This window comes from Pipistrellus hanaki (assembly GCF_964339955.1).
Source record: "Pipistrellus hanaki genome assembly, chromosome: 18".
Lineage (NCBI taxonomy): Eukaryota > Metazoa > Chordata > Mammalia > Chiroptera > Vespertilionidae > Pipistrellus > Pipistrellus hanaki.
Window position 1 is genome coordinate 17,625,941 of NC_140520.1, and position 26,161 is coordinate 17,652,101.

General features: G+C 45.0%; 1 protein-coding gene across 3 annotated transcripts in view; it reads right to left on the reverse strand.

Annotated features, from left to right (window-relative positions):
• Positions 1–26,161, reverse strand: part of TNR (tenascin R) — a 310,075-nt gene that overhangs the window by 147,595 nt on the left and 136,319 nt on the right. The window lies entirely within an intron of this gene.

Consider the following 26,161-nt stretch of genomic DNA (forward strand, 5'->3'; position numbering starts at 1 on the left):
CGGCCCATCCTTAGGCCAGGCAGTTGCTTATGCGCTATGACTGGAAAGTCTTTACAAAACCTGACAAGTTCCTGTTTCTGAAGCTCACATTTCTACCAACAGATTCATACCTTTGTCTTACTATTTGCTCTTCCCAGAGATACTTGCATTTTAAACGAACACACAAGTCACTCACACTGTAGCATAAATTAGTATCATCAGCTATTGGTCTAGGTCACCAAGGGAGAAGAGGATTTAAGGATAGCCGTGGAGGACATAAAAGGATAAAGGGATTATGGCAAAGCCATAAAAATCTTATTTTAATCATAAAAAAAACCACAGAGAGATAAAGCAGACAAATTAACGTACATCACACTTTGTGTGCTTTGACAAGAAGTCAGCAAAGGAGGCTTGAGCTGGTAAGTGGGTCTGGAATATAGAGTGGAAGGGAGCTGGTACTGGATTTGGTTTTTGTTTTTGGCTTTTCTAGTCAGACCACATTATTGCCATGGCAATTCCATCATCTATTCCTTCCTCTCACCACACTGATAAGTGCCACCCTCAAAACGGAGGCTCCACGTGACCTCCCTGCAAACTGAGCTGTGGGTCCTGCCACAGACGGGCTGTGGGGGAAATCTCAGGTGGGTTTCCCCTCTCCCGCAGCCAAACACAGTGTTTCTCTCTGAGGCATCGCTGATCACATTTCCAAACAACATGAATCTGGAAGGTAACCATCCAGAATCACTCAGTTCCAGGGCCTGACTCCCAGCAGGACCAAAAATCCCAAACAGGGGTGGAGAGGGGAAAGGAAAGACTTTCAATTTCCTGTCATTGGTCAGGATCACTGGGAGATCACACTAAGCAGACTCCAGCTGCCTCAGGAAGGAGCCCCACCTGCAGTGTCTGCAGTGGCAGCCCCTCCTGCCTGCAGGTAACCCTGGCCTGCAGCTCAAGGATTTGGTCTCTTGGACAGCAAACAGGAGCCCCAGCTCAGCCCTGAAAGAGGGAAACTAGAACTTCACCTTCGGCACCTCTCCTCTTTCCCAGCCTTCTTCCCAGCCCCACCTTCACTTCTCGTCTGCCCACTTGTCCCACCAGTGGGGCCCATCACTGGGGCCCTAGCATCATATGCTGCCTATTTCACCTTCTCCCCTGGGCCTTCCTGCCTCCATTCTCTTCACTCTTCTAATCCATCCTCCACACTACTCCCAGAAGATTTTTTTCTAAAGTAAATCTGCTCAGGTTATTTCCCTTCTTAAACCTCTCAAGGTTTAAGATGTGCCCAAGGACCTCTATGATCTGGTTCCCCTTCTCTCCCTGATCCCCCCTCTCTCTGCCACCCTCCCCTGCCTCATCTCTGCATGCCAACTCCTTGCATATTTCCAACCCCCACACGCTCACTATCTGTACTATTATTGTATCTTCCTAGAAACATCTACCTGATTGAGATTTATCCTCCGAGGAGTCACCTCCTCCAGGAAGACTTCCTGGTTCTCCAGGGAGGGTTAGGTGCCTCACCCCTACCCCTTCTCCCCTCCACCATGCACTTTCATAATCTTGCCAAGTTGTGTTGCAATTGCCTGTATATAGGTTGGCATATCCTCAGGACCCTACTTTGTGCTGCCAATAGAAGAATGTCAGCATCACACTTCAGCGAAGTTCACAGCGCAGGCTCTCAGCTCCCTGCACCTAAGGCAAGGCTTGGAGACTACTTGGTAAAGGGAAAACGCACACATTAAATAGTGCTGCATGCTGCTGGCAACTGTGTGCAGAGGGAAAACAAACAAGTGATTAAGGAATGGCAGGCGAGTATTTCACTAAGAGTCCTATCCAAATAAAATAACAGGAAAAGTGCCTTTCAGTTCTGATTAACCGCAGTTGAGAATTAAAGATCATTTGTAACAAATCATTACAGTCAACTGATTAAAAATGAATGAGTTTGTACAAAGAGCCATTACTGAATTTAGGGCTGGGGAAAAAGGGAGAGTTAAAGCACATTAACATGAGACCCCCGACCTGAGTGTGTGTCTGCAGGAGACTGACTTACCATTTACGTCAAAGGGACACCACACGTCAGAAACAGCATGACATCTGAGTTCAAGTACAGCTTGGGGTCCACACCCCATGCCTGGCTCTGTGAGATTTGCTAAAGCCTCTCTAAATTCTCATCTCTGACACTGAGAAAATAATAATGGGGATTCTCAGTATTAGATTGAACCTTACAAATTGCCAGCATTTGACTATATTTGACCTACATAAGTGGCAATTTCATATGGTTCAACCTAATATTTAGCAAAAAAGACTGTTGTGGGGATCACAATGAGATGATGGTTGTAAACTGGGAGGTACAGTAGAAATGCAAGGCTTTCTGCCAAGTATCTCCCAGCATTAGAGCAAGACTGTGACAACTGGCAGCAACCCGGTGGTACTCAGCTTGGGGCAAATCTCAGGAGTCAAGACCCTCCCTCAACTGCACGAATCAGTGTTAGGCTGGAGGAAGGGGAAATGGAAGGACAAAAAGAGGTCAAGAATCCTTTCAACATCCAACTCAGGCCCTCCCTTTCCCAGCCCTGCCTCTCCACCAGGGCCCTTGCCCCAACCCTGCTGGCATCTCACTGTCAGTTTGCAGTGGGCTGGGAAGGGGGCACTGTGTGGGATTAGATACACTTAGACCATAGCCAGCTCTGGGGGTCAGCCCCCCAATCTGATCTCTCACTGCCCTTGCTCTAAGGACATCTCTAAATCTGAGTCACTGGTATGAAATGGGTTAATAAATAAATGTTTAGTTGAATAAATGAATGAATTGATGAAAAAGCTCTCAAATTCTGATGGCTAGGCCAGTTGCCTGTCCTTCTGCCATCTGGCAGGGTGCTAATGGAGGATAAAGGCATTCAGCTCCCATACCCCGGGGCCACGGAATTACCATCACCCTACATCTCCTCATTTGATGCAAACAATGACAAGCAAGTTCTGCATACTTACAAAATACGTGTAATGAGAAAGATTATTCTTACTTTTAAAATAATTTCTATATGGCATTGGTCCAAACCCTCTACTTACCAAACAATTATACATATTAATCCTACATATAATACACACACACACACACACACACACAAACACAGTTTTTTAAATTTCCTTTTTCTATCTGCATTAATTAAAGAACTTATTCAGATTTAACTTATTCCACCAAATTCACTCCAATGTTTTTTTGCCTTTATGCAGGCAAAAACATGCCTCTCTTCACCCTTGCTAGCTCATTATGCTAAAGAGTTGATATATTCCCAGTTTGACCTTCTGCATGTGGTTTCAGCCTGGAACTGGGTGGCAGAGCTGAGGGCCACCTACATGGGTATGACAACGTGCTCAGTCACACAGGTCCTTGTGCTCAGAAGGAACCCTTGCTTATGTTTGGCTTCCTGCTTTGCAGTTGCCATCTTGAAATTCTTAAAAATGTTTGCACAAAGGGCCACACATTTTCCTTTTGCACTGGGCCCCCTGCAAAGTACATGGCCAGTCCTGGCAGAGTTGGAAAGGAAACAGTGAGCAAAGTGGAGGAAGCAAGAGTGATGATATAATCTAGGTTTAGAGGAGGCCGGAGAGAGTCTAAGGAATGACTAAGCTGGCCAGCGGGGGCCTGTTATAAAAGCTGGAGGGCAGCCTGGTCGGCATGCTCAGTGGTTGAGCATTGGCCTATGAACCAGGAGGTCACGGTTTGATTCCAGGTCAGGGCACATGCCTGGGTTGCAGGCTTGATCCTATAGTGGCGGGGGGCAGGAGAGGGGGGGGGGGGTTGGAGACAGGTGATCAGTGATTCTCTCCCATCATTGATGCTTTTCTCTCTTCCTCTCCCTTCCTTTCTGAAATCAATGAAAATATATTTTTTAAAAAGCTGGAGGGCAGGAGTGCAGCTACAGAGGAGAGATAGGCTATGGGAATGGGAAGTTTGCTAAGGAATCCTACATGCCTAGAACTTTCAGATTCCTGATCGGGGAGGGGGGGGGGCGGCTGCAAGAGGGACCCCTTTTAACATGAAGGCAAAGAATGAGTCCTCCAACTTAAGAAGACTGCATGTCCTAGGACAGTGGTCGGCAAACTCATTAGTCAACAGAGCCAAATAGCAACAGTACAATGATTGAAATTTCTTTTGAGAGCCAAATTTTTTAAACTTCAACTTCCTCTAATGCCACTTGTTCAAAATAGACTCACCCAGGCCGTGGTATTTTGTGGAAGAGCCACACTCAAGGGGCCAAAGAGCCGCATGTGGCTTGCAAGCCGCAGTTTGCTGATCATTGTCCTAGGACCAGCAAGCAGCCAAAGAGTAAAACCAAAATAAGTGGAAGAAGTTGACCATTGTATTAATGTGACACAGACTGGACATGTCATTCGTTTGCTTATTCATTCCCTCAACAAACATTTACTGAGTATCTATCTAATGTGCATATACTGAGTTCGTTCCGGAGCAATTTCAAAGATGATAAGAATTCAGGCCCTGCTCTGGGAACTCCCAATCTACATACAAGAGGAAGACGTGAGTGGCAATGTGATGGGACTGATGTTATAACAAAGGATGCTGTTACCTGTTGCGGAGTGGGGTAAGGAAATGGGCAAGGCTCAGGAAAATCTTATGAAAAGTGTGAAAACTGGATCTGCCAGCGTCAATGGCAGTTCAGCAAACCAAATTAATAAGAGCATTTGGACAGAGGGAATAGCTTGAGTAAATACCTGGAAATGAGAACATTTTGACACTCCTGACAGGTTCAGTCCAGCCAACGAGGAATGGGCAAGAACCTGAGTAGCAAGACAGGGTGCTGAAGAGACCAGCAGGATCCTGGCTATGAGCAGCCTGATTGCATAATATGGAGCATGAATTTTACTGCAGGTGGATGGGAGAGCCTTTGATGTTTCTTAAGTAGAGACGATCAGGGAGGAGTGGATCTCACTTTGGAGATCAGAGAGGAAAAGATCAGAGTGGGCCAGATACTTTTTGCTGCAATGCAGAGATGGATACAAGTGAAGAGTGACAGAGCAGGCAGGCCAGTTACAGAAGCACTGCTATATTTAAGCAAGGACTAATAAGGGCTCCAACTCAGGTAGCTGCAGAGTAGGCAAAGGAACAGAGATTTACCGTAAGGGTAGGATGGAGGGTAGTTGACTCATTGGATGGGAAGAAAGGGGAGAAACTATGAACCCTTCCACATTTCTGATTTAGACATTTGGATCAACAGCATTGTCATTAACCATGATGGAGAATGAACGAACAGAAAGATAAGAAAAAGAGTTGAATTTTGGACATTTTAAGTTCAAGGGACCACTAAATATGTCCTGTGGTTGTATGTGCCAGAAATGTGAAAGTCACAAGGACACAGGCACTTGCTGAAGGTAAGGGCATGGATTAAGTTACCTGCAGAGAGACCTCAAGAGAACACTGACACTTAGGAAGTGAGTGGATGACCCCGTGAGAGGCTGAGAGCAAGCTATTGGGAAGAAACCCAGATTGAATTATTGTTTCCTAATATCTGCTGTCTTTCCTGAAAGATCACTGCATGTCCATGTCCCTGCTCATTGAAAGTGGGAGGTGTGACTTTGATCTTTTAATGTCAGGCTTGGGTCATGTGACTTGCTTTGCCCAATCAAACATGAGTAAAGGTGATGAACACAAAAACAGTAGTCTTTAGAGAGACCACAAGGTCCTCTGTTTCCTCCACCTGGGTCCCCAAAAGAAGAACATGTGAGGAACAGAGATACTTTTAACCCTCAGACTAAAAATGTGAGCAGAATGGAAAACCTTCATTATAAGCCACTGAGATTTGGAGATTAATACTTTAATGTAATATAACAAAAGTTGCCTGTTATAACCAGAAAAGAACAGTATCTCAGAAATGAAGGAAACACTTTAAGAAAAAGTGAGTGGTCAATAAGGTCAGAAGTGACCGAGAGGCAATTAGATGCAGCAATAGGGAGGTTGTTGGTGATCTTTAGTGAGAAGCGTTTTAGTGGCACGGTGGGAGCTGAGCTGGATTGCTGTGGATTGAGGCATGAATGGGAGGTGAGGAGGTGGAGATTGTAAGTGGAGATTACTCATTTAATGATGTTGACAGAAAAGAAGGGGAGAGAGAGAGAGAGAAACAGCTTAAGGTAGAGAGAGAGAGTAGGAGGCAAGTTTTATTTAGGAGAGATTGGAAACTGTTTGCAGACTAAGGAGGAAGCTTTGGAGAAAATAGGGACATTGAAGATCCAAATACTGAGCCTGAATGCCTGAAAATATTTGTATCTCTGATTTCCTCACAATATTAAAAATCATAATAGCAAAAATACTAGTGCTCACTAAGTTCCCAAACAGCTTGATGGCTTTGAATGAATTATTTTATGTTATTATCTCTTCCATTACATAAGTAAGTAAACTGAGGCTTAGCAGGTTTGATGAACTCATCCAGAGCCAGGATTCAAACTAAAGCCATCCGGGTCTGGAAAGCAGGACCTTAACCATCGTACCACATTGTGCCTCATGGAGATACAGAAAGGTTTTGAGCTATAGGCACTGCATAGGAAGAGATGGGCTTGAGAAGGTCACGTGCTTTACGAAGGAGGGATGTGGCACAGCAGTACAAAGGGAGTACCCAGAGAAAATTCTGGGTTCATGGAAAGTGGAATTGGAACATTAGGAGCACTGAGTCTTTTATTGGGGTACCAGCCTGGTTTTCTACAGTCTTCCCTCAGCCTCTGTTAGTCTGCCTGGGATTGGGAGGTGAAAAAAGATGAAAAGGCAGAGGAGGAAAGGACCAAGAATCAAAGGACAAGGATGAGAGGAAACCAAGCTCAGTTTTGAGTGCACTTATCACTCACTATGAGCCAAGCTCTGGGCTGGGCTGGGGGTTCCTGAGGGGAAGACCCAGCCCTTTCTGAGCGCCCCAGGCTAATGGGAGGCCAGACGTAAGAGGCCACTGTGACTTTGGGGTGAGGTTAAGTGCGATGCCTACAAAATACCAAGGAAACACGGACCACTGGGGGACAGAATCTGCCAGCACATGTGCCATCCAGTGAGCAGCTGAACTCCAGCGATATCTTAAGGATGCCTCCTCCTTTCCCTATCTCTTTGTGAAGATCAGGACGTGGCTCATGGCACGTGGAACTCCCCTCCAGCCTGGACTAAAGGCAGTCAGGCCATGAGGGCAGGTTGCTTTTCAGCGTTCAAAGTTGGAGAAATTTAAAATGATGCGACACATCTAAGTGCCCAAGCTCGGCATTTCTTTCTGGAGGCATTTCAAAGTGTGAGTGGCCTTTGTTCACGCTCGAGTCTGCAGGATGTGTTGTGAGTTGTCGGGTCGCCCATGTCACCTCAGTGTGTGGCGGATGCTCTGAACTGGAGAGGATGTCTATGAACTCTTGGGAAGTCTGCAGACTTCCCTCTGCTGTAGGGAAAGACATGAATACCCAGGGAAGCAAGTGAAGTCTGTTGTGACAGTGTGAGCATGTGGGCCAAGGCTCGCCTCAAGTTGGCCAGAGCTTATTGTATCCCAGATAAGGTATGTTGCTGAGCAGAGTGATGTAAACTATTGGCACTGCCCTGCAAAGGGCTTCTCTCACCCTCTCTCCCTTCCTTCCTTTGTGCTTTACTTTATTTTCCTAGCTCAGTCCTGACTGTTGAAGAGCAAAATGAGTGGCAGGGGACCTTTGTTGCCCAGGTAGGCTGGCTTGCCTCCTACAAACCTGCTTATCGGAGTCCTGACCTCAGAGCTCATTTGAGCACCTCTGATATCAGCATCTCCTAAGCCAGTGCCCTCCAAATCTCAGGGACACTTCCCATCTGAGTCAGGTTGAAGTCACATGTTCCTGAATTTATTCTGTACCAGACTGCAATCATCCTCTTTGAGAGAGTCCACAGCCAACCCCTTCCCTTCAACCTTGAACCTATATAGTCTTTACTTCTTAATTAACCACTAGCCACTTCCCCTGATCCTAGTGGGCCTTGTAGAAAAGATGAAGTGGGAATCAGTGGGGAGGAAAGAACTTCAGAGAAAGAGAAGTGGGGGCTGGTACTTGATGAGTAGTCTTCTGATACATGGACAAGGAAAGAAAGAGTGCTCCAGGCAGAAGGAACAGCATGTACAAGGTGGGCCAGGACAGAGTGAATCCAGTGAAAGGTGCAATTCAGTGGGATTAAAACACACACCCTTACGTAGGAAGCATGGCAGCTACACATGACACTGTTGTAAAGAGCATTGAACATCCTGCTATGAAACTGGGCCTTGGGCTTGGCTCTGCAGATAACTGAGGTCCACCAAGGGTCTTTAAGTAGGAACTCTAACTTGATAAGATTTGAGACTTAGACTGAATGAAAGGTGGATCTGGGTGGGCAAAGACCTGAGGCAGACCTGGTGGGAAGCCACTGAAATCCCACCCAGGTGAGATCATAGCGAGCCTCTCGGCACTGACCTTCATGGCGGACCAGGTAGACCATGAAGCAGGTGCAGTCATGGCAGCTCTAGCACAGGGGCCCTAGGACCTTCTGCATGGAGGAGTCTCAGAAACTGTCTCTCTACCACTCCTTTCACAGGAAAATGAATAGAGTAGATTTTCTAAAAAGGAAGCCAGGAGACCCTTGCTAAGAATGAAGGCTGAATGTATAGAGTAAGATACATACTGCTGCCACCCCATCTAGTAACTGCAAGAAATTCTATGAATTTCTTCCAAATACAGTGCACATCGTAATGGTTTGCTGATGCCCAGTTAGCTATAATAAAAAATTCACCCACATCAGAAAGATACTGCAATCAGACTATTTTCCCCTTGTCAATCTTGCTCCCTATTCCTGCCTCTGTGCTTTCTCTCTTCCTCTTTTCAGTCTAAGACCAAAATGTGTGTGACCTTTACGTCCCTGCAGGGTCACTCCTGTTGGTTACCTGCTAGGGACTCTCTCGCCAGCTTTGCTCTAAGCTAAATTAAAGTGAGGTGGAGCCCTGGCCAGTGTGACTCGGCTGATTGAAGTGTCATCCTGTGTATGGAAGGTTTGCAGATTGTGGGTTTGATCCAGGTCAGGGAAATACCCAGATTGCAGGTTCAGTCTCCGGATGGGTGTGGGAGGCAACTGATTAATGCTTCTTTCACGTCGATGATGTTTCTCTCTCTCCCTCTCCCTTCCTCTCTCTCTCAAATTAATAAAAACATATCTTTGGGTGAGGATTAAATAATAATAATAAATAAAAATAAAAACCGAGGTGGACAGGGAGCCTCTGCACAGGGGAGCACCTGACAGTGAAGGTTCAGAGACATGAGGCTAATGAGCTACACAATATGGGTTACATCTCACTTGATTACACTCAGAAAATGTACCATCTTTTAGCCATGACTGGCCATTTATCTGCTGGAAGGCTCAGAGCAACACCCCCCACTCCCATTTATCTCCCGCCTTCAAGTTCCAGTCAAGGTTTATAGAAATTAGTAATTCATCACTGAATGTAACAACTACCTTTGGGAACTGCCAAGCCAGAAAAAATCACCACATCCCTGTGCCAAGGTGCTGTCTCTCGTTGGTAATAACCTCTGCAGCTGCACAGTGCTGGTGCACAACATCCGTGCCCACGCCCAAAACAATGACAACGACCTCACCTGGCTGTGTCTGGACCACTGAAAATAGAGCAGGACCTCTCTCCAGACTGTCCCCTGGATCCCAATAGGCTTGCGCTTTGCAGGGCAATGTGGGAATCCACTACGGGTCGGCTTTGGGTTCTTTGGCACATGAGGCTCACTTATTTGGATGAGAGAGGAGGGAGACTCATTCTTTCTGAGCATTAGCTAAAGAAAGTGCCACTCACATGTGAAAAGTTGGGTGTCAAGTTTGCTGTTATGTCTAGAACACTGATGTTAATTAAGATGCCCTATAACAGTGACGATGTGTTAATGAGAACATGAGAGACTCCTGGTTAAACATGCATAGTTATTTCTGCTCCCTCCTAAAAATCACAACATAGGAGGAAGCATTCCAAGATGGCCCCCAAGATTTTCCACCCACTGTTATACATGCTCTGTATAATCCCTGGGCCTGTGAATGTGAGATTTGACTCCTGTAACTAGGCAAGCTATATGGCACAGCCAACCTTAAGGGAGGAAAATTATCCAGGCAAGCTGGTCCTAAATGCATGAGCCCTTGTTTTAAAAATTTTTTTGTGGGGTTTTGTGATTTGATTGATTTGTTGGATTGCAGCAAGAGAAGTTAGGAAGATTTAAAGCATAAGAGGAATTTAATGAAAGTGAGAGTCTCCATGAAGACTCTACATATCAAGGAACCAAGAATAGTCAACAACCAGCAAGACATTGGGGAACTTCTGCCTCACAAGGCACAAAGATGAATTCCACCAGCAACCCGAAGTCATGTGAAAGTGTGTCCTTCCCTAGTCAAGCTTCCAGGTGAGGATGCTGATGACCACCATCACTCTTTCAGCCTTAGGGGATCCTGAGCCAAGAACCAGCTAAAACGTGCTGGATCCCTGACCCACAAAAGCTTCGAGATAACACATTTGTGTTGTTTTAAGCTGCTACATTTGTGATAATTTGTTATGCAGCAACAGAAAACCAATACACTCTCCAAAAGCAATAAAGATATAAATCCATAAAGGAACCACTTACAGCAGAGGAGTGGCAACAACATTTGCAAAGATTGTAAGCCGGTGGACATAGGTCAACAGCTTAGAAGAGCAGAAAAAAACACCTGCCGAAGGGGAGGCCGAAAGATAGTGCTCTGATCTGAAATTCATGAAACTATAGATACAGGTGCCCCTGAAGACTGGGGTGCAGGTGGCACCCCCAGCAGGAAGACGGGGGGAGCCTGCATGAGGACAGGTGGGCTGATTATTGGGAGGCTGCCAGTTGATGGCGCAGGAAGACTGAAGTCTCTGGGAGGAGTGTCTCCCAGGAAAATGCAGGAATGACATGCTGCTTGATATGCCTGGCTGTTTTATGTTTTATGGATCTGCCAAAGAGTTTGCTGAGAATTGTAATCAGTCACAAAGAAAAATAGCAGATGAAAAGTTGAGCTCTAGGGACAACGAGGAAGTTATTCACAAGATTAATCGTGATCATTGTACCCCACATAACTTTACTGCGGATAATATTTACACGGGCAAAACAATGTAAATACTAAACGTTGATTTAAACAATGACTGCGATGGACTACATTGTGTGTTTGTGTGCGTGAGAGGTAGGTGCATGTGAAACCAGGGTTATAAGAGAGTTAGATCCATACTTTGAGCAGGAGTAAATCAACATATAATTTCTAAAATTTGAATGAAAAAAATAACCCCAAGAAATAGTAGTCTACATATATTACCTAAATATATTAGGCAAATACTAAAATAATTGTTAAAAGTAGTTGCCCCTGAAGAACAGCCCTCAGTGTTGCTAGGGATGAGCCAGAAAAAAATTTTTTTTCATGATGAGTCTTAAAGTATTGTTTGACTTTTAAAACTCTGTATCAGTAATCAAGAGGCCTTAGAAAACTACCTTTAATTTACGTAGTACTTTAGCAACAAAAATGCTCCCCTCTTACACCATGGTGGATGTGCGAGGTGGAAAAGGATGGTTTCTGATAACTTTAATATGTCTTGAAAGTCACGTTTTGTATGTGGGCATATCGTCCTGGTTCTCTCCACTAACTCAGAGTCGTGGATGGCAAAGCTCACCTCTCTGGTGCTGAGACACAGTACAATTATGTCTACTTTGCATAGTGCTGTCCAATGTGCAAAGCCGTTGCCTACCCATTACCTTGTTTGATCCTTGCAACAATCTTATGAGGTAGTTACAGCAGAGAATAATAGAGAAACAAGGGAACTGGAATTGAGAGAGGTTGGGTGACTTATCCATGGTCACACAGCCTAGATTTCAAACCTACTGCTGCTCTTTGGACCTACCAAAACCATCAATCAAAAGCAAGGGGAGCTGGGACCGGTTTGGCTCAGTAGATAGAGCGTCAGCCTGCAGACTGAATGGTCCTGGGTTCGATTCTGGGCTAGGGCATGTACCTTGGTTGCGGGCACATCCCCAGTAGGGGGTGTGCAAGAGGCAGCTGATCGATGATTCTATCTCATCGATGTTTCTAACTCTCTATCCCTCTCTCTTCCTCTCTGTGAAAAATCAATAAAATATATTTTTTTTAAAAAAAAGCAAGGGGAAATATGGCATACTTTTGGAGTCATTTATCTATCTCTGATACATTGTCTATTTAGGGACTCCTCATTTGGGGACAGCGAGTCATTCTATGTTTTGTCTTTCCACCATTCCAGTTCCCCTCCACCAGTCCCTCCTTCTTCCTTCCCATTCCTGAACTGCTCCTGTGACTGCTTGGATCTCATCCCCGCCCCACTCCTCATGCCTCCAAACTTAATCCTCAGCTTCAGGAACTAAAACATTAAAACACTGAGGGTGGGCAGATAAAACATGATCACGGTGCTGGTTTTGTGGTTTACTCTCACCACTGTAGTTTGTCCCATCCGTGGAGTCTGAATTAGACCCGACGACCACATGCTCAAAACCGGGAGGCACCTAGCCCATCGCCTGTTATCTCCTCAGCTCCCTGCTCATCTGGAAGTTTAATCTTCCACAAACACAGGGGTCTTGCCATGTGAAATAGGCCTCAAGAGATGGGCTCCTGTTGGTCTTTCAATCTCTAGATCTATTCCTCAAGCCAACACTCAGTTTGAGGCTAAAAATATAGTGAGGGAAAAAATGAGATGAGAGCAGTGGCCGAGGGAGAAAGAAGAGGCTGCATTCAAAATATTGGCCATAGTGTCCACTGCTTATGTCTGCCAAGTGCTACGTGGTAAGTGGGGCTCTGGCTTCAGCCACCAACACTTTTTCCACCCTCACGTTTCTCCGAGATCCCTTAATCCCATGTCGTGTTTGAGGCAGATAGGATCACAGCACCCAGTGTTACAGCTGCAGGCATAATTCCAACATCTGAGAACACTTTCCTCCCAGATATTTAATTTCCCCTTCCAGCTGTTTTACCGCTGGGGCCGCAAACATACTTCACAACTCTATCAAATCATCTCAGCCTCTTTGCAAGTCTTTTAATATCAATTGGAAAATAATGCTGCCTTTGATTCTGAGGCAAATCCCTAACACTCCTTCCCTGGTTTCTAATTAGCAATATTTTTGCGGTAATTAAGACGAGAGCAGCTCCTCAATTCTGCAGCATTTTCAACTCAGAGAGTACAGAAAGTACAACAATAACATAAAGTGGGGCTAAAAATAACTCCATTAGCTGACTTGACTGTATTTTAATTTTAGCACCTTAGTGCAAACATAACCTTATGCATACATACATGCCCATACATGCTCATGCACACACAAACACACACAGAGTACACATTCGTGCACACATACGCACTCATGTGCATACACACACATACACTCAAGAATAGTGACCCATTTCTGAAATAAACAGGATCCAAAATGCATTTGTGGAAATACTGTGGTTCTGTGGGCAGAAGAAATGTCATTGAAAACCTGGGTATCTCACAGAGTGAACCATGTCAGCGAGCTGAGTGCTGGTGGAGGATGCTGAGAGAGGATGCCAGGAGAGGCTGCCTCCCTTCTCGAACTCTATGGCTAGAGCTGGGCACGTGGTCTCTCTGGTCAAACACCCAGAGACGGCATTTTCGAGACTCCTCAAAGCCCTGCTCCTGCATATGTTCATTCTGCCTTAGCTTTTGCCCTCTCTCAGCAGGGTGGCAAGTCAGAGCTCTGCCTAAAGCTGCAGGCCCAGCACAAAGGTCTCAGTGCTATAGTCTCCATTCAGGAGATGGTGCCTATCTCTAAACTCTGGGAGTGTGTCTGCACACACAAGTACATGCTTGTGTGTATCCTGGGGGATTAACAAAAAGGCACAAATTTTGAGGCTGGTGCTCATCAGAATTTAGGCAAAAATCTCTTGAAATTATATGTGTGTGTTTCAAGGAATTGACAGTTAGCATAGAGTTTTTGGAAAATTGTAATTATTTCAGGCAATATGGCAATTATTCCTACCATAGTTAGTTACTGTGCCACCTCAAACTGAACTGTGCTTGCTGAGAGCTGTGCATTGTGTGATGGCCCAGACTGTGGGCGTGGCCCTGCTGAGGCCCACCTCCAGCCTCCACCTTGACCATGTCCACATCTTGGGAGGCTGAGTCTGTGAGCAGGGTCCTTCTCTTTGTATTGTTATTTTCCTTCTTTGTGAAATCCTGGGTTCTCCCATTCCCATGCTTGTCAAATCATAAAACCATTGGGAGTTAAGAGTTGGTCCTTAGGGGTCAGACTATTCAACCTTCTTGTTTTATAGATAAAGAATCAGAGTCTGAGTCCTAATCAGTTTGGCACAGTTGACAGAGCATCGGCCTACGGACTGAAGGGTTCCAGGTTCGGTTCCAGTCAAGGGTATGTACCTTGGTTGCAGGCACATCCCCGGTAGGGGGTGTGCAGGAGGCAGCTGATCGATGTTTCTCTCTCATCGATGTTCCTCTCTATCCCTTTCCCTTCCTCTCTATAAAAAAAAATCAATAAAAATATTTTTTTTAAAAAGAATTGGAGCCTGAGAGTGTTTATCCAGAGGTCATCAGAAGCAGGGCTAGAACACAGGTCTCTTGATTCTCAAGCCAGTGCTCCATCCTCCTCCATGTGTAAATTTAATTCTTATTAATGAAGCAACTACTGTTGAGTTCTTAGGATGGGTTAAGCATCGTGCTAAGTGCTGCAGGTTCAAAGGAGCCACACAGGAGAGTACACAGTAGAATCAAAGAGGAGACATTTTGGAGGGAACCTCACACAGTGCCTGGCCCAGAGGCCCCATCCCTTAGAGCATCTTCAGGGGGAGAGAATATATTTGGATCAGTCAAGTTCTTACAGGTGTCAGAAGAAGAGCTGAGGGACAACAACTGCTACTCTTTCTAAAGCACATCTTCCTGTGCCATGATAAAGCCTCCAGGTCCAAGTGCAGGCCTGGAAGAACTCTCATATATTCTAGGAAAGTGTTGGTGACTTGTGCTTCCCATCTATTCCAGGCTGTTGGGTGAAAGCCTGGTTCACCCACACTGGCCTGATTCATAGGCACGTTAGTGCTGACTCACCGACATCCAAGGACAGAAAAAGCCACCTGCCCAGATTTTGGTCATAGATGGAGACACTCACAAGAAGCAATTCTAGCTCTCCCAAGGGAACACACTACGGGCTGGCTGGATGGGAAAATGTTGTCAAGGCTTTTTGGCCTGGACTCCAAGTTGCTCTATCCATTTCCTGAATAAGACTCTCATCTTTCAGAGGCTTAAAAGTCCCCTTGATTTGCTCTTACCCAAAACCCAGAGGCATCAAACCATGAAGAATCTGAAATAGCTTGCCAACTTAGTCCTGATTTCCCAGCCTTGAATAGGAGGATTTCACGGAAGGTTCCTTCCAACCTGAGGCTGCCTGACTAAGATAGTCACGGCCACCATGCCGCCAGCTCCCCATGCACCTGCTATGCATTAATTGGAAGCTTTTCTAGACCCTGTTCAAAGTGAGATATATAGACTCTGACACTCTGCCCCACTGCTGGACATTACAATAGAATAGTGATGTAGAAAGATAGGAAATAGAAAATAATAATGGGATCTAGTTGGGGGCAAGCTAGAGCTGTAACTAGGGTTTCTGTGCCACTTTACAAATATTTCTTTGAAAAATAAAAATTTTTTATTCATCCGCACCCCTGCTCGCATGAGATGAGATGCAGGGACATTCTGAATGGAGGCTCCCTGCAGCTGGGGTCACCATCCAGGGGCTTTCGCCTCAGCCCCTCACTCTCTGATTCTTTGCTGCCTTCTTACCAGAGGGCCAGTGATCTGTGGCCCCAAGCTGGACACACACGGATCGGTGGGTAGGCAGCCTTAGCAACATACAGCACAAAACAATTGATCCCATGGAGGATGACGTGTGTGTAACTAGGCAAATGACTGATGGGCCACCTCATACAGAACCGAGTTTGATCCAGCACAGATCCTTTCTCCTTTTCTAAATGTACCTCATACCCAAGCACAATCTGACCAAAACTGTCTCTATGCTCTATCTTATAAGACAGTCATTATACCTATTCAGTTCTTCCTTTATTTTTTAAAAATATATTTTTATTGATTTCAGAAAGGAAGGAAGAGGGTGAGAGAAATAGAAACATCAATGATGAGAGACAATTATTGATTGCCTGCCTCCCGAATGTCCCTAGTGGGGATCGAGCCTGCTATCCAGGCATGTGCCCTTGACTGGTATCAAACCTGGGACCTTTCAGTCCACAATCTGATGCTCTATCCACTGAGCCAAACCAGCTAGGGTTTCCTTTATTTTTAATATTTATTTAATAATTATGCAAGTACTTCTGTGTTATTCACTATGCTACCATCTATATACCTCATTTAAATTATTTCTCACAGTAATTCTATTCGGTTAGTGAAGATAGTTATCATATATGCGCCTAGTCTCCTTCCTTGTGAGTTGGTTTATTTTGGGTGGTTTTATATCAGCACACTCCTTACTAAGGGATTATGGAGAGGGATGCACAGGGGAAGCACAGAGGACTCTCACAGGCTAGAGCTATAACTAGACTTTCTGGGCCATTTTGCACATTTCACTTCCCCAGTGAACTGACCTTGTGTGATACTAAAATGGTGACTACGTGTCATTATACATTTGGCCAAGCCCATAGAATGAGCATCAAGAAGAGTGAACGCCAAGGTAAACTCTGCACTCTGGGTGATAAAGGGTGTGCCAATGTAGGTTCATCAGTTGTAACAAGGGTACCATCTGGTGAGGGATGCTGATGGGAGAGGCTGTGCATGTGTGAGGGCAGAGGGGGTACAGGAGTCTCTGAACCTTCTTCAGTTCTGCTGGACCCTAAAATTGCTCTAAAACAATAAATCCTATGTTTTAAAAAAGTTCTCACTATCAAAAAACCCCAAAATGTCCCAAACACTCTTCAATGGTGAATGGGGATAAAGTGCGTAATGGACACAGAGTTTTATTTGGAGTGATGGAAATGTTTTTGAGTTTGATAAAGATGGTGGGAGCTCAGTGTCATAAATGTACTAAATACCATTGAATTGTTCAGGTGAAAATGGCTAATTGTATGTTATATGAACTTCATTTCAGTAAAATTTTTTAAATCCAAACAAGTATGTTTTAAATATTTTAAACATAGAAACTGGTATAAAGATTAAGATAATATACACCCATACACCCAATACTCAGCTTAAAAATGAGCCACAATGAATAGAAGTAAGTCTTGTTTTTCCAAGACATTGTGCCCTCCCTCCCTCCCTTTCCACCAAGGAGTAGATACTACCTGGAACTTGGTAGTTCTAGTTCTCCTGGATTTGTTGTTTTACTTCATATATATTCATCACTGAACAGTAAATAGAATTATGGTACACAATTTAAGATATAAATAAGTGCTCTCATGCTGTAGGTATTCTTATCAACTTCCTTTTTCCATTCTAATTCTGTTTGTGGGATTTATGAAGATATCATTTTATTTAGACATTCTCCTATTGATAGACATTTCAGTTATTTCTATTCTTAATCATCACAATCAATGCTGCTAGGAACATTCTTTTTCTTTTTTATTGTTTTTGTTGTTAATCCTCACCTGATATTTTTTTCATTGGTTTTTTAGAGAGGAGAAAGGAGGGAGGGATGGGAGAGAGATAAACATTGATGTGAGAGAGACACATCAATTGGTTGCCTCATGCACATGCCCCGACCAGGGCCGGAGATCTACCTGCAACCCAGGTATGTGCCCTTGACTGAAAATCAAACCCAAGACCCTTCATTGTGCAGGTGATGCTCTAACTATTGAGCTGCACCCACTAGGGCAGGAACATTCTTATATGTCTTTTTGTGCATGGGAGCAAGAACTTGTCTGGGTTATATATCTGGGAGTATCTTTAGCTCCCGAAGATATCACCCAACTCTCACAGCAAGGTTTCGAGATGCCTCACACGGAGCTGGCCCTCCTGGTTTGTCAGGGACACTTCCCCAGACAATGAGATGGTTGCCTCCTTTGTCCTGGACAGAATACCTCTACCAGTGGTCTGAGAGGACAGGAAATATTTCAAAAGATTTATACACTATAATCTGATATTGATATTTTAGTTAGGCAGTAATCCCTAAGAATTTTTATATAAATTACTCTTAAACCAGGTATCCCCAGTCTATATCTGGACTGCTGCTTTTTTCTAAGCCTAAGAGCAGGACTTTAATTTTATCCCTATTGAGTTTCACCTTGTTAGCTTTAGCCATTTCATATATCAGCAGAGATTATTTTGAATCCTAGTTCTATTATTCCACCCATAAATTTAGTAAGTATGCTTTCTTTCTTTTTTAATTCTTTATTGTTAAAAAGTAAGTATGCTTTCTATATCGTCAGCTCAATCCTTAATAAAATAGAGAGACTAGAGCCAAAGAAACCCACCAATATACAAGATATTCCGAGGATGTTGATGGAACCCAATGCCTGGGTATGGCTGGCCCACTAGCATGATACTAGCTAACAGTATTACTCAGTCTTTAACTGACCATTTGATCCACAAGGACCTTGCCATACCTAGTGTACTCAGCTGACTTACACATCTAGCAATCTGGTCAGAAATGAAAATGTGATTCTACTTATTATATCTGTTCTCAACAGATCTACTAGCTTCTAGTGATTTTTACTTCCCTCTAAGATCTCACAGACAACTTGAATAGCAATTAATCTGAGTTCCTACAGTGCTCAGTATCAAATTTATTAGGCAATACAGTCTGGAACCTATTTTCTTGCTATGAAACTTCATATTTTTCTCATCTCTAGTATTCTGGTCTCTTCCCTCAGCCATCTCTAAATTGTGGTTTTATGAACATTTACAAAGGTTTCTCCAAAATTCTGGTATGAAATATGTCAGGTCTGGAAACTTTTAGAGCCTCCAGGTAACCACTTACATTTTGTGCATCCAGCTTGAGTTCCAAGACGATTTTAACAGTATTGATTCTACTGTCTTCTGCTGAAAGATCTTGCCTTTTGGTAAAGAAACAAAATTCTCGCATGGTTCGCCTTTCTTTTCTCCTCTTTAACCTGGCACCGAGTTCCCCAAGTAGGGAGCCTGTCCCTGTTAGTTCTACACACAGCTACTAAAAGCCTCTGCGCTGTCCCTGGCATTTTCCTGAAGCTCATGCTGAGCTTTTAGGCTTCCTGGCACCCTTCTTACAGGCTTGTGATAGTCTTCTGTGCTTGCCCTTGGTTGTGTATTCCTCCTTTCTTCTTTCATCCATGAGTTAATCAAAGAGCTTTCTGGGCATCACACTGGTCCCTCGGGATACCACTTCATTTCCCCAGTCTTTCCTTAGACAATGCTACAGTTGTCTACTTCTAAAGAGGAAGGAGAGGGCCCAGCAGACAAACAGAAGGAAGCATCATCATCACCTTACCTAAATCTCCCCCCATGTCAGCCCCACCTTCTAGGGTTGGTTTCTCTTCAAGTCCCTTCACCCACAGGGAGGCAAAAGATACTGTGGTTTTGTAGAGAAGGTAGCTATACAGACATGAGCTGGGATAGATGGCTAAGATCAAGGGGAAGATGTGGAAGACATGACAAACAAGAAGTAACCAAAAATGAGCAGACCCAGGACTTAAAACCTCCTTTAGGATGTGGTCTAACTGATAGCACGGCACAGTGTCCAGGTAGGCAGCCTTGAAGCCTAAGGTGATACATATATTTTTGAGACATAAGGGAGGGGGGACTTATTTCTTGTCTAGGAGTATGCCAGCCTAGGGGTTTAAATCCTCTGAACTCCCAAGTAAGAGGTGCACTTGGCTCAGCTTCAGCCAGCTAAGCTGCCTGCCCAGACTATACCTGAGTGTATTTCCTTTTCTTGCAGACAATCTCTTGCGTACTTTGCTGTTATTTGGTACTATCTCTTGTTTGAATCCCTTTCTATAAGCAAGACAAGGACCAGGGCACAGAGTCCACCTCTAACAGATTCGTGAATACAAGCGACTTTTCAGCCTTCCAGAGCTCTTAGGCCCTATGCTTTGTAGGGTGTTATAGTGCGTTACTGGATCCCACATGGGGAAACCATAGCAGCCACAAACCACTGCATTCAGACCTTTGAGAGTCCATCAAGTCTGGATTCCAAAATGTTGAGAGAGGATGTAGAGGTAGAAGCTAGCTGGAACTGCATGTTCCAGCGTCTGAGCTGGGATATTCCTATGGTGGCTTGGTTGTAGAATGCCAGTCTAGAATTCCTCTCTCTGGAGACCCTCATCCATTGGCAAGAGAATTAGACCAGCTAAGCTGGGGACCACTCCTGGCATAACGCCACCTCTTTTCCTTACCAGAACCACCTTTCAACCCTGAAATTCAAGAAAAATCATACCCCTTCCCGTCATCGTCAGTGGGAGGGCAGCAATGACATAATATACCATAAATCTCCTTTAAAGGAAAGGCTGCATTATATTTTTATGTGCATAATGGTGTTCATATCTAGTAGGCGCTTGCAATATGCTAGCTGCTCCTTTACTACAAGGCTATATTGTTATATTTATTTCCTCAATCTCCAAATAATGTTTCTGATCTATTTCCACCCAGCACTGAGGAAACCCGATAGAGATCTTATAAATTCAGTGGCTCCCCTGCTCCCCACCCGAGTCTGCTGCCTTCACCACTGTTGAGAAATGCCTAGTTTGGACACATTTATATGCCCACGCCCCCCACACAGCCAATGATCCCTAAGTGCTAAACAGATTTGTCCTGGATGTGGGATCTGAGCCTGTGGAGCGAGGCTTGGATAATTTAAGTGCCTCTGGTAACAGGAGGCAACTGGAATCCAATAGAGATAAATGTAAAATATTGAACTAGGCAGCTGAACCATCAGTAGGGCAGGAGTCTAAACGGAAAGGTTATGGCTGAATGACTAAGCAGGAGAGAACACACAACACACCCAAGAAATTCTTGCAGAAATACAAGTCCCTAGAGGAGTCGGCAGAGAAGAAGAGATGGGAGGCTGCTGAGCACAGGACCCGGCAGAGGAAGCTGCCTGGGATGGGGGAGGCTGCTGCTGGGGAAGCCGCCTCCTGGTGCAGCCTGGCTGGCGAGGGGCAGGGGGATTTGGCTAGTGATGTAAAGATGCCAGTTTTTAGCTCTTGTCATGAAGAAGCAATATTGCTTTTTCTCTGCCAGTCCCCAAACACCAACGTAAAATGTCTGATGACAAGCTGAGGCATGCTTGTGACTGTCAGAAAAAAAATACAGCCTCGCAGGTTGGTGAATTCAATCAAATGTCTGCCCAGGTTCCAGGAAGAGATGGGTGGGTTCGGTTGTTTGACCAAATGGACAGGCAGAACAGCACGCACAGTGGATCAGTCCCGTGCCCCCGAGAGTCAGCCAAACAGGGCACTTTCTGAGAGCATGGCTCCCCTGGGGTCTGCAAACTTTCCTGGCAAAGAGCCCATGGCACTGGCATGGCCCTCAGATACACCCATCATGGCTCTTCCTTTACTTCCTTTAAAGTGTGTTTTCAGAGAACTCACAGAAGGGTGGGACCTGCTCCTCTTAGACTGAGCACACTAGAAAAAAAAAAAAAAAAGAATGGGAAAGCTAGCAAGAAGGCCCAGATGTACATCAACTGGATTAAACAAGTTTTTGCATTAGTCCAAACATTCCTTGGGACACAACAAATTATAGTTTTCTGGCTTAAGTCCATCAACACTTAGCAAACTAGCAGCTCCCGCATGTCACCACTTCCTTTCCTACCTAATGTCTGACTATTGAAAGCTCCTCAGAACCCATCAAAGGATATTAAAGACACACCACGCATTAGCCTGGAGCACAAAAGGAGTGACAGGAGCACAGTTCCTCCCTTTGAGCCCACTTTGAGAGCCCCAGTCCCTAATGAAGAGAGCGTACATCAGTTAAATGAGGGCAGCTGTACAAAGCTCTATACAGTGCTGACATACATACTAAGCTCTTCTGGCTCAAGTTCCAAACTCACTGCTTGGTTTGGCAGGGAACCACACCGAAGCTTCTGCTGGGAAAATGCACGGCCATCCGAATGTGTGAAGAAGAAGAGCGGTGAAGGCTGACACTGCCCACAGGAGCACTCCCCTGCCGCGTCCCAGGAAGGAGTATGTTATTTTCTGATCAACTATGAGCAACTGGGCCTTCCCTGACACTTCCGCTAGGTGATAGAGGGCTCTTACAGCCCAGGGCTTTAGCTAAGGGCTTTCTCTCCAAGGCTCATGTCACCCTCTGCAAAGCTCACAAAGTCCCATGAAGGAACCGGGGCTGTCTGATTTTCCCGGTCACTTCAGAGGCTGATGGGCACCAAATCCTCATTCTTTAGGCCTGAGGCACAGTAAGCCTGTCTAACTAGAGAATCAGTTGTTGATTTAAACAGAGATGAACGAAAGCACAATTATGACCATTCAAAGTGTTCTCAAAGAGACAATAAATAGTAACAAGTAAAAGAGCAGAAATTGGACTTCTCTCCAAGGTCCTGACTTCTTCAGCACTCTGTAGCTTAGGGTGCTTGAAATGGACCCCTGTGTGCCCTCTGCCCTCCCTCTGGCCCTGTCTACCTGTTCACGGCTCACCTTCCCACTGCAGGGAGGAGTGGGCAGCTGGAAAGTGAACCCTGATTGCAGCCCGGGCACCAGAGGCTGTCTTGTTAGCATTCAGCTGACAGGAGAGAAATGTCGTGTCAAGAGCGTTAGAAAATCTCGTGAGTAGTGGTTGTTTATTAATTCTCTTAATCTGTAAATGACATAATTAATATATCAAATGGTACCTGGAGGTCTACAAAACTTAAAAATAATTTTGTATTCGTGCATATTTCTATGGTAATTCTAGATACTCCTGGTGACAAAATTTCCATATAAGAGGAGGTTAAGGATGTAGTTTGGTTTAAAGGACAGGCTTGGGGAACATAAGAGATTAAGTGTTTATTTGGAGTGGCTTTTTGGGAGGGGAGTTAGGATGAAAACTGGAGCGACCCCCGCCCCTCTCCTGTGCTCTGAGCCTTCCGTCTTCCTTCACCTTTGCCCTTCCCCTCATCACTAACTTTGTCTCAAAATCTGTCCTCTCTTTATCTCAATCTCATAATGACTGTCTCGAAGGCAGGAACACACAGGGGACTGTCATAAAGCCAGAATTATGATGTAACATCCAAGGCTAAGAGCTGAGATCATTTTTCTATGTTGAGAACAATTGTTTCCCATGCCTCTGCCCACAAAAGTCTCTATTTCTTTTCCTTTTTTTTTATAAATAGGAGGAAAAAGGAGGACCCTGGGGGCTGGAGGACCCTTTTGTTTCTGAGTTTCTGTCTTTCTAAGGCCCAGCGAGGACCTGTCCCTTCTTTTTGGAGCTCTTGTCTTGTTCTTATTCTTCGCATTCTTCCCCCCCTCCTATCCCCCCTCCCCACACACACACACCCCTCCAGACCTCTGCCACTCCCACCAGAGGTGGAAATAGCAAGTCTACAGACGAAGTCAGACAAACCAGTGGAGGGTGAAACAACAAATTGACCTTTATAAATATACAGCATTGGATTTGAAAGGGCCTGGACTGGTACACCATAACCGAGGGTGAAGGCACTGAATAATAATGCTATTTCCCAGGAGCAACTTCACATAAGGGAGTAATTTCTCACTGATATCTGACACTGGGAAATTTCCCCCCAGGAACCACAAAGAGAAGGAAGGTATTATACATGGGACCACCTCTCATACACCTTTGGCACAATATTTCTGGAGTACAGTTTGGCAACATGTGTCCAAATCCTATAAAACATGCATGCACTTTGACCCAGCATTTCCTTCTAGGACTTGACCTTCACAAAGCAATTAGGAAAGTACACAATGTTATTTATAAGGTGCTCATCTCATCAGAGCACTTGTGGAGACATTAAAAATTTTTTTAAATGATGTAATAACCCAATAAGTACAGTTAAATAATGTATGGTATAACATACCATGCTATGAAACCACTAACTAAAAATGAATTCTCGTTGTTGACATTAAAAATATGTTTATAAGATATGGATGAGTGGGGTTGGGGTGGGGGCAAAATATAAATTAGATCCTGGCCCTCACAAAGCTTGCATTCTAATAGTGGATGGATGATAAGCAGAATCTTTAAAAGGCTTTTAAAAGAAAAGAAAATTAGAACTTGGTTGTTTATTTTATTTCCACAAGAATCCTTTTGTTTTATATAAGTTTCAGCTTCAAGCTAAGCAGCCAGAAAAACGAAGACAATGACATTAGGTTGGGAACCTAGCCCTGAATAATTGAGAGTTCATTACGGACTCTTAGTACATCAAAACCCAATTAATTCATTAGCTCATGCTTGCATTTTCCTTCTCTCTCTCCTGGCAGCCAGCCTCTTACCCTACAATGGAGTTTAATAGCAACCCCAAACGGGGTGAGTAGAGAAAATAAAAAGGAGATAAAATCCAAATGAATCAAGTTGGTTACTTGTTAACAACAATGGACTGGGCAGTGAAGGCAGGGAGGAGTGCTAACAACAGTGTTGCTTGAGTGGCTGCGATTAGAGGTCATGCTGGCAGAACAGCGCTGACACACAGTAGGTCCTCGGATGGGCACCACATAGATCCCAAGTGAGGGAACTGGCTGTGAGACCTTGGAGTCACAGATCCCCAAACCATGTGCAAACCTTCAGTAAGAATCGGATTCAGCTGGAGGGGGGGGGGGGGGGTTCTTCCTCTACTGGCTCCCACTCCTCACTGTTCTTCAGAGATGGACTCCTACTGTCCCTGTGGGGTCCCTGGGTGACATTGAAGCTCACATCAGTGGCCTGCTGTAAGGCTACATGGCAGGTGGATGAAGCATCCTGAGCCCAATCAACAGTGTACCTGGAGTCTGGTCCACTCCTCTATCAGCTTTCACCCACCTGAATGTCACAAATCTGCCTGTTCTCTTTGTCTGTTGGGAGAAAGCCAGTCTGACACTGTGGTCTGTCACTGCCAAGTATTCATCATGGAATATAAACACAAAGAAGACATCACTGGTTCTTCCCATCAGGAAACCGTACGTGTAGCTATGGGCCTGCTTGAAAGGCACAACCTCTGGTCTGCCATCTGAGGCAATGGTCGCCTCCTCTTTCCCACGAAACCGTCATGTAGCTTTTTGTTTTCTGTCCTATGTCCCTGAGCCAAAGCTGCATTCATTTAAGATCTTTGAAGGCCTGCAGGGCACCTACAATCACAAACCTCTGGCTGCTCTTCCCATTCAAGCATCAGCTTGAAAAACGGAAAAGCCCACCCCTGCCAGAGGTGGGCTGTGTGTAATTTTGTTTATGACAATGTTTAAGCTGAAATCCCTGAGAGGGAAGAAGAGGCTGGGAGGTGTGGGCTGGAGAGGGGAAGGTGTGCTGGGCTGGGGCGGTCCACCAGGTGAACATCCGAGCGATGGCTGCCCTGCTGACTGGGGTGCTTGGATGAATGTAGCCACGGTCCCCGTAGCCAAGAACATGCCCCTCCGAGGTCACGGGGGACTGGCGTCCCACCAAGAGCCCTTCCTATAGTTTACGTACAGGGAACCTGGGCCTTCCCTCAGAGCTGCCGGGTCCTGGGCTATTGAGGCAGAACCTCGGAGCCACAGCAAGGAGACAATGGTCGGAGCATTCATGGCCTCAGAGAGCTGTGTGAAACCATCTCAGAGGGAGGTTTAAGCCACATCTAAGGGGTGGAAAGTGTGGTCTGATGAAGGGGGTGCAGCTGTGGGACACAAGGTGTAGGCCCTGGGCCCCTTGTGCTCTGTCCCCTGGGACCTGTCTGACTGCTCTAAATTGTGGTGGAACGAGGGATCTCTAATTCAGCTGATAATTCTAGGATGCTGATACTTTTCTCTAAATAGAATGGGATGGATGTTCTTGTGGGCTTTCTTCCAGTCCCATAATTCCTATGGTACCTCTAAAAGAAAATCACCAAAGACACAGTGACTGGAGAAATTAATGATTTAAATACAGTTATCTCCTTACTCCTTATTTCACTTTTCCTATTGCCCTTAGGCATGTAGATCGAGCATGACAAGTAAGTAGGTATATTTACAACACAAACCTGTCAAAAATCTCTCCAGGTTCTTGTGTGAACTTGAACATGACTCAAGAACCTGCAGCTGGCACGTCCTTACAAGGCC